Genomic DNA, 9,877 nt, shown 5'->3' with positions numbered 1-9,877 from the left:
AATTCAGAATTTTGTTTTGTGATTGTTGATGAAAATATGTGTTCACAAGAAACATAAACATGCCAAACGTGATCATCGACAATGTGGTTTCACAAGTGATGTATTTTAATTTTCAGTTAGATATCTCCATAGATAAGGAATCCAACAACTATATTTATATGGGAGTGTTATGGAATGTGAAACAGGATATCTGTTTTTTAGTACTTGATGTGGATTATTAGGAATTGATACATTGCCGCTATAAAATAGTATGTATGTTGTTGGTAAAATCCAATCCAATGGAACACGTTCATGTTTTGAAATCATCCTTCTTAAAGCAAAGTCTTTGTCCGGCTCATGAGGTGGTCGTTCTATTACTTTGCATGTTTCACCTTTATCGCATACACCTTCCACTATTCTCCATTCAAAGAGGTCAAGCTTTCCTTCCTTATAATGAATTCTACTGTAGCAACTGTCATCCTCGCATCGTACTGGTTTGAGTTTGATCTTGGATTCAAGCAAAAGCTCACGCAAATCATCCGTGTATGGTTTCTCGTATGGTAGTGTAGATATATCGGCATCAGAGTCATGTCTGAATAAAACAAAACAAAATCTTACTTGTGAGTCACATCATGGCGCTATCACCTCATTTAGATTACCCATTAGAGTATATATGTTTTTGTACCATAACATTTATTTAAAGGTTATTCATGGCAAACTAATATATACTGTGCCACATCACGGACGCTGCGAGTCAAAATAAGTGACATTTCTGTAGTTTGCCGGGAATAACCGTATATATGAAAGGGATATCTATATATGAAACGAAAACATTTAGTTTTTGACAATTCTGATCGCAATGCAATCGATTTACCAAGTGCAGTGATTTCAAGCATTGTACTCGATTTAAAGAGGGGGAGTCGTCACCTGCGCATGCGTCAGATGACCTTGTCATTGTTCACAAATAAGCGTCTACCCATGAGCCTTTGCGTTTTAGCGTGTGTTGTTATCCACGCTTGGGGCTCAATTCCCGCACGTGCACAGGTGACGACCCTACCGCTTTAACAAATGCACTCGATTCACTGACTGCGGGTAATGTGCTTTATTCACCAGATGCATCGACTGCAGACAATGCACTTTATTCACTAAATGCATGTATTGCACTCGTTACAACAAATGCACTGACTGGATATTTTACATATACTTTGTGCAGGGTGGTAACCTGTTGACCATCTTACTCATAAAGCATGTATTTACGCTACCAGGTGACAACGATATACTCCTCCAGTTCAACGAACTGTGATTATATTAACATCCCAGATATGTAACACATACGGAAAGCTCTTCAGAATTGGTGAGCAAAGCAATTAATCAAACAAATTGAAGATCTCAACATTAAAGACATTACTGTTAAAACATTGTTTAAATATGATAGCAACATTTTAAGCTAATAAAAATAGTTATGGATGATTGCAGGTGAAAATAGATGTACATGAAAGCAAAAACTAAAATGTCACAAAGTTAGTCTGGTAAATCATAGGCAAGACTGGATCATGGTTTGTTTTATGATGTCTAGCGCTATTCACTAAGACTCGTCAATCATTGCTTCACTACGACGTCTTTGTTATACCTGATGTGTGACCAAGGTGTGGCAATAACCTGTTTTCAAAACTATGATAGAACTCGAGGTACATGTACATGTGTTTTACTTGAATGCAAGAAGCAAAATGTAAATTGTTGCACATGCGTGAACTTTTAATTAGGCCAAGATAATCATGTTTTAAAAATACTTGTACTGCTGCCGTATGACTGAGTATTGTCTTATTTATTATATATCTAATACTATCATTGTAAGAGCTAAGACTCTAGCTAACATCAGCATTTAAATAAACCCACTCTTCAAAATAACCAATTAAGGATTTGGTGAAGCATTCATATTATCCTTAATTGCTTGTAGGGTCTAACTGTGGAAGAAAATAACAAAATTGAAATTAATTTATTAAGTTTGGAATAACAACGTTACAACCAGTGACTCAATAACTACCAGCAGGAACTCTACAGTGACTCAACAAATCAACAATTAGTGAACGAGTCACCAACTCAGTGAGTCAATAACTCTAAAAGCACTAACTCACTAACTGTGTGACTCAACAGCGCCACAATCAATGACCCTACAACACATAAAACCTCTCTACAAACGGTTATCTAACAATTCTTCAGCCAGAGGCTGTAATCAGTAACTCAACAATGCTACAAGCAATGCAATGACTTAATAGTGATAAAAAGTGACTCAACAACCTTATACAGGTAAGCAGTGAATCAACGACTATACTATCACAGCAGTTGGCGAATTGACATCTCTATAAGCAGTCAACAACACTCAAGCATGCACCTAAAACTTCATATTCAGTGATACAACAAACCTAAGATGTGTCACAGCGGGCTCGATATCATCAGTTATTTTACAATCAGCGGGTCTAAAACTCTACAATCTGTCACTCAACATTTGTTTAACTCTTGAAGTAATTTAACTCTACAATCAATGTGTGAGCATTCAACAGCATCTCAACAACTTTACAAGCGATGAGTCAGGAACTCTACAAGCAAAGTGACTCAACAGTTACATGCAGTGACTCAATGACACTATCAATGATTCAACAACACTACAATTACTGAGCAACATAACAACTCTACAAGCAGGGATTTATGTCTATAACTATAAGTCAGTAGCTCTACATAGTCAGTGATTCAACTCTACATATATACAGTGAGTCGACAACTCACTACTACAAACATACAAGCAGTGACTTATCAACATTTCAACAAGTGACAACTGTACAAAAAACAACTGTCAACAGGTCAATAAATTATATGCATAGTGGGTCAATAACATAATGACTAAAGCAAATAATGTTTTTATCTGACATCGATCTTTTGACGTCGTCCCTAAGTCATTTAAGTATTGAAACGGAAGACACTACAACATTTTCTAGGCCAAGTTTAAAATAAAACCCACTAATTACCATTTATCAATTGCCATAGTAATTTTGATGATAAGTCCCATGGTTTGGCCGCCATCTTTGATTTTAAACAAATACTGGCGAAAAATTGGGGCATCTGTTCTCATGACTAATCAACTTGATATTTTGCATATATTCTGTATGGCCAAAGCTCTGTAAGAGAAAAATAAAATTATTTTGATCGGTCACGTGTTTTTGACACCATCTTTGCTTCTTTGCAAAAATGTACAAAAGATTGGGTATTTGTTTGGCCAATCAACTTAATATTTTGTATGTAGCTTGTAAAGCCAAAACACTTTTTATGAGAAAGATATAATATTATCAGTCATATTGTCTGTCTGTAATCTTTGAGATGCATTTTTCTTTGAAATACCACATGTCTGGCTTGGTCCCACGGTTTGGGCCAATCTAGCGGGGTTGTCTAACCTCATCAACATGCATAACTATAATATCTCAAGCTCTGATACAGATGAAGAAATACATCCTGTGCTATTATTAAGAAATTGAATAAGAAACATGACTAAAATGTTACCATGTATGAGCATACGAACTCATTAATGTGCACATAACTGTTATATCTCAAACACTGTTTACAAATGGGACATGTAACCATTGCCATAATGAAGACTTTGAACATAAGATGCGACTGAGATAAAAGATGAATATATATGACCTCATTAATATGCATAGGAACATGACTCATCAATAGATGCATTTTGACCTCATGATACTGATCAATTAAACTTCCCTAATAGTAATCACATGATCTCATACTTATGAAACAGATGTCTGAAAGATTGGGTCCCGTTGAGGCTGCTTGCAGCTTTATTTTTTAATTTTTATCTCCCTATACTGAAATATGTTACTCATTACAACACATGTATGTATGTATTGTTGTTATATGTATATTTGTTTGTTTGCATTTATATCACTATGCTACTCCAATTATGACTAAATACAAAATATGTATATCACAGGTAGACTTTTTGAAATTATCAGACATAAATCAGTAATAAATCAGGTTTCTTATAATTCAAGAGTTTAAATTCATAATTTCAGAACACTAGTCAAGTCTTAGTAAGCACAATCTGCTATGAATGGTGGACGCAAATGAAATATTTCACCTCATGATACCGCCTTCTCTGATTGCTCCAATAAGTGTCCCGTAATCCAACCAATAGACCACGCCCAATGCATCCAGTGATCGTGTCACTTCAAGGACTAGATATCGAAGGGAAGACAGTTGTTCATCTGTTAAAAAGCATTCTCCACTTTTCATTCGAATATAATTGTGAAAATGTGTTCTGTTCAGCAGTATTAGTGTCAGCAACAACGATACCGATAGACATATGACTTTTTTCCCGGCCGATACGTCATTCTGTGTGTGAATAAGTGTACACAAAAAATACATTGAGTCTGCTGGCATAGTTAATTACATTAACAAGATGCTGGCCATACAGGGCTGCTATACGTGGGACGGCAAGTCTTAGGGATATGGTGCGAAACGTGTTAATTTATGTTATGAATAACAAAAGAGCCAAAGGTGCATAAAAGGACTCTGTTTAAAATACGTGATCATTTTTTTGTCAGGAGACCACATTACTAAACAGTGTTCTTGTGATGTATTGACATGCAGAACACGTAAGTTTTATCATGTCAATCCTTCCAAATGCTTTATTGACCACATTGAAATTTAAATTACAATAAAATAGCAAGATCTTTAACCTTTTTTTGGATTGGCTAGCAAAGCCCCATAAAAAACATTCATGACTGGTAACATTTCTAAACACTGTAAAAAAGATGCATACAATTGTCTACATTAGTGATATTTTCAATCCACATAGTTCATTTCATTTCATTTCATCTTGAAATAACATGCAATTAGTGTCATCGTAAATTTCACCACTATAATTTCCCTGATCTTTTTGTGACTGATTGTACTTAAAGTGCCTGTGAAATGTCCTACTGCACATTTCCCATTTTGGGTTTGTGTTCCACTGAAATAGACGGTTATTGATTTTTTGGTTGAAAATTATGACTCGTGTCCGAGTAAATTTTGAGATATTTTTCATACGGAAGAGCATGGCCAGGCGATGGACGCGGGGCTCTTTGGCAACGACCGCAAACGTATTGTGTTCAGCCATTTGTTGGCCACATAGAGGTCAAAATACGCGTTCTATTTTTACGCGTTAAGTTTAGCTCTTCCGTTTCAACCTCTCTGGAATGTTCTACTTTCGCAGCCTAATCGCAGGCTTTTCGAAAAAAGTCGAAAAAACACAAAAATTAGTAGAAATGTTCCTGTTTTGGGCGGATTATTGAAAGAGAATAATGTCTTTATTACAAAAATTATGAAAACCGTGAGTTTTTGCCTCAGTAATTTTTTTATTGGCGAAAAACTGCGAACTCGGCAAATTTGGTTGCACAACTTCCCTTTATCATATACTGTAACGTCTGTATTGATAAATCAACTCAAGAAGCTCTGTTTTGGATAGACATATATTTATTGACAACTGATGGCGGCCATGCCGTTCAGGTATCCCATAATGCTACAGAGTCATCACTATAGTAACATATCGTGTGATGTCAAAGGTCATGCATAAATAATGATATAGGACATTACATCCCCTTCCTTGTGGATACTAAAAATCTCACAATACAAATTTTGATCTGATAACATTTGTTGTATACGAACTATCATTTTGTAAACGAATAAATCTAACATTGTATAGATCTTATCGAGTAACGAATAATAACAAACAACAAGAATCACGATGAATGTCAAGAGTTCAAAAGTCTGAGATATACTTTAAATGTTATGAATCGACTAAGCGAATGTCTCTAGATTACAAATCAAGTATTTTGTGTGGAACTGGCTTTCTCAGCGATCTGCGAAGTGTAGGAGCGGGTTTTGTAGAATCATCGCTGTTAGTCAATTTGTGTTCTTGTCCTGGACTGATCACTTTTACGTTTTCACCGTTGATTACTGGTCTTTGGCATATTTATTTGCAATGGTGGTGAATTCATGGAGCTAGACTTTGTAGATTGTTGAGGATATACCGGATCGGGTGTGGTGTCATAATCAGTAAGCGAGGGGTCATGATCATCAAAGCTAGAGTTGTTTTAAAGTAATGATCTATCTAACTTCTTATAGAATGATGAGTTTCTTGTGACCGTGTGTTCATCATTTTCAGCGGTAGTCATAGAGCCTTTTTTCCGCACTACTGACATTGGAGTAGGCTCATACACTTTGGAACCTTTGGTTTTGTTGTATGGTCGTTTTACCAATACCCTATCACCTGTCTCTATATTACATGGTTTCACATTTGATTTGTTGTCAGCACGAATCTTGATTTTGTGCTTCTGCAGTGAATCATATTTACGTACGATTTCTGATACTAGATCAATATCATTTATTTGAGGAAGCTTGTTGCGTATGATACGTTTCAGAAACAAGGTTGCGGGTGATACACTGGTTGTAGCATGAGGAGTTGTGCGGTAGTTTTGTAGAAATATTTGCATTTCTTTTCTCCAATTCTTTCCTTCTGTTTTTGATGCTTTGATCGACTTCTTCAATGTTTTAACAAATCCTTCTACTTCTCCATTGGCTCTAGGCCAAAGTGGGGTTACCTTGCGATGTCTCAGTCCTAGTATCGAAGCAAATTTCTCAAATTCCTCACCATTGAATGGTGGGCCATTATCAGATTTGAGAATTCCGGGAGTGCCAACCATCGCGAATAAGTAGTTGAGCTTTGGTATGACGCAACATGCAGCAGTTGACGATATTGGCTCTACAAATGGATATCGTGAATAGTCGTCAATGAGTAGAAGTAGCATTTCACCTTCTGCGTATGCAAAATCTATGCTAACTTCGTCAAATGGATTGTTTGGTAGGATAGACATTTGTAATGGTTCTCTGGTGTAAACTGGGGTTACTATCTGGCAGGGTAAGCATGACTTGACTTTGGTTTCTACCATTTTGTCCATATACAGGAACCATACTTTCTCACGCATGAGACCTTTTGTTTTCACTATGCCGAGATGAGCTTCGTGAGCTATGTCTACTGTTTGCTCTTGCAGTGCAGCGGGTATTATTATGGTAATTTGATTTCAGTACTATGGTATCAGTACAGGTAAGCTCTTCTTTCACTTGTTCATAGCGAGATAATTCAGATAGTGATACTGTTGGTGGAGCTTTGTGCCATTTACCTGATCTAATTGCAGACATAACAGCTTGTAGTGTCAGGTCATTGGAAGTCGCGATCTCAACTTCCTGCAGTGTGATTCGTATGTGACAGCATTTTCTGTCACATACGAGATATACTCTTCTGATGTATCGGTAAAATCAGAATCGACAGGATGTCTAGAAGCATAGTCTGCTGGGTTTGACGTGCCTGGTTGATATTCAACTATAAAGTTGTACTGTTGCAAGTCTATTAGCCATCGTTCTATTCGCGCGGTGGGTTTGGAAGTTGGGTTGTTGAATAGTGATACTAACGGTTTATGATCTGTGACGATTTTAAACTCTTTTCCATAGAGGTATAAATGGAATCGTTTAATAGACCAATATATCGATAAGGCTTCTCGATCAATTTGCGGATATCTGCTTTCAGTAGGAGTTAGTGGATAGCTAGCGAAGTATAGCGATGTGACTTCTCCTGTGGTTTCATTTCTCTGGGTTAGAACAGCACCAAGTCCTATGGGACTGCCGTCAACAAATACTGTGGTAGGTTTCGTAGGATCAAAATATCCGAGAGTTGTCTTAGTTGACAGAGCAGATTTAAGAGATTCAAACGAAGACTGTTCTTTCTCAGCCCATTGCCATTTAACATTGTCACAGGTGAGCAATCGGAGCGGTCTGGTGATTATTGCGAAGTCTTTGATGAATCGAGAACAGAATGCAGCGGAGCTAAGTAAACTACGTACTTCGGTTACATTGGTCGGAGGAGCGATTTTTTGTAGTGCTTTGACTTTCTTTCGGTCAGGTGAGATACCCTTTACGGAGAACACATGTCCAAAGAATAACATACTAGAAGCTCGAAATATACATTTAGATAGGTTGATTGTGAAGTGATTGTTGTGTAGTTGTCTAAATACTTGCTCTAGATTCTTGTCATGGTCTGCTTGATCGATGCCACCGATGTAGATGTCATCACTTATATTTCTAGCGTGAGGTATACCACGGATTGCATCACTGACTATCTTTTGAAATATTTCCCCAGCACACGATAGCCCAAAGTTGAGGCGTTTATATCGATAAAGTCCTATGTGTGTTGAGAATGTGGTCAGGTGTCTCGAGTCTGGATGTAGTGGAACTTGGTGATAGCCCTGATTGAGGTCAATTTTACTGAAAACAGTGCAGCCATTTAAATCTGATATCACGTCATCAATGGTCGGGATTGTCGGGATTACAATATACATATACACCCAGCGACACCGATGCCAGCTGACTGTGTACAAAACTGGTAGAAGGTAATACATTTGGCGAAAGTATTCAAAAATCAGTTTTTGGATGTTGCAATGGCAGTGGTGGGCCTAGATTTTTTTCCAATTAGTGACGGCACGACCTACCTGTGAAGTATGAACAAAACCAGCCGAGCCGAAAAAATCTCAGAGGAGTTAAAAGCTGTTGCTGGTGAAAAGTTACCCCAACTTTGGAGTCAAATTTCTTGGTAATGAAAAAAGATATCAAAGATTCAAATAGTAACTTTGTGCCCACACTCAAGCTGAGTAGAATGAGCTATGTCTGGAGTGTTTTATCCCAAATTTGTAGGAGGAGATATATTTGGCGCGAAGCTATCAAAAAATAAGTTTGTTGGCTATTACTATGGCAACGGTGGGCTAAATTTTTTTTTCAGATTTTTCCTAATAACTAGGGTGAAGGTGTGACCTACCTGCCAAGTTTGAAAGAAATCGGCCAAGCCAAAAAAATCACAGGAGAAATCATACGTGAAAACACTGGAAATCACACACATAGACACACACACAAGCCGGTAGGCTGGTTGGCGATCCGCTCCGCTCAAAAACAAGCAACATGTTTTTAGTTGTTTCCATAGTGTGACATAAACGTGAAGCTAACGTCGGTTTATAACTAAATGGGCTCATATACGAAGTTTGCAAAAAACATTCAGTCTTTAGAAGTCACTTAGTTTATTACTAGGACGTATTCTTCTGTTACATCATTTATTTGCGATAGTATTTTCTAGAATGAAGGCATCATTTACAGTTTATTCAAAATTCAAAGTTGCGTTGGGATTACGTTGATACAGTGTAACAATGTCGGCGCCTGCGATCTCCTACCAGTGCGTAACAAAGCCAAAATTGGGGCGAAACAAGTTGTGGGACGAGTCGATCTTTGAAACGAATCTACATCATCATTTTAAACGGCCGCCAATGATCGACTAAATAGCTATAAGCGAGGCTAGAAAAACTACCTTAAAAAGAAGTAAAACTACAGCACTGCAGCAACTACTGTGAACATGACAGTACTTACCTGAAGCGATCAATAACCCGTCATCCGAATACGCTTCCGATCCTCATGCAGTCTGGTCTACTCCGCGTGCCTTAAAGGGGAACCGCTCAATCCCTTTAGCAACGCTTTTGCGGTAAGGTTATAGGTTATATAAACCCAGACAACTATTGTTGCAATAAACAGCCTGTGTTTAGGACAGTCACGTGTCATTTTTGGCGCTGATATTAGTATGTATGTGCCACTCTTAGACTTGAATACAGTTAATTTGGTGTTTTGTTTGTTTTGTTTTTTTCAATAAAATATGTTCTTGGAGTGTATAAATGCCGAAAGTCAGGTTACCGCAAAATAAACAAGGAATTTGTAACCCATGCTATAAAATCTAATGGAGGGTTTCAATTTCGTCACACAT

This window comes from Saccoglossus kowalevskii, chromosome 16 (assembly GCF_978046115.1).
Source record: "Saccoglossus kowalevskii chromosome 16, keSacKowa6.1, whole genome shotgun sequence".
NCBI classification, from domain to species: domain Eukaryota; kingdom Metazoa; phylum Hemichordata; class Enteropneusta; family Harrimaniidae; genus Saccoglossus; species Saccoglossus kowalevskii.
Note: the sequence above shows the minus strand (reverse complement) of the source record.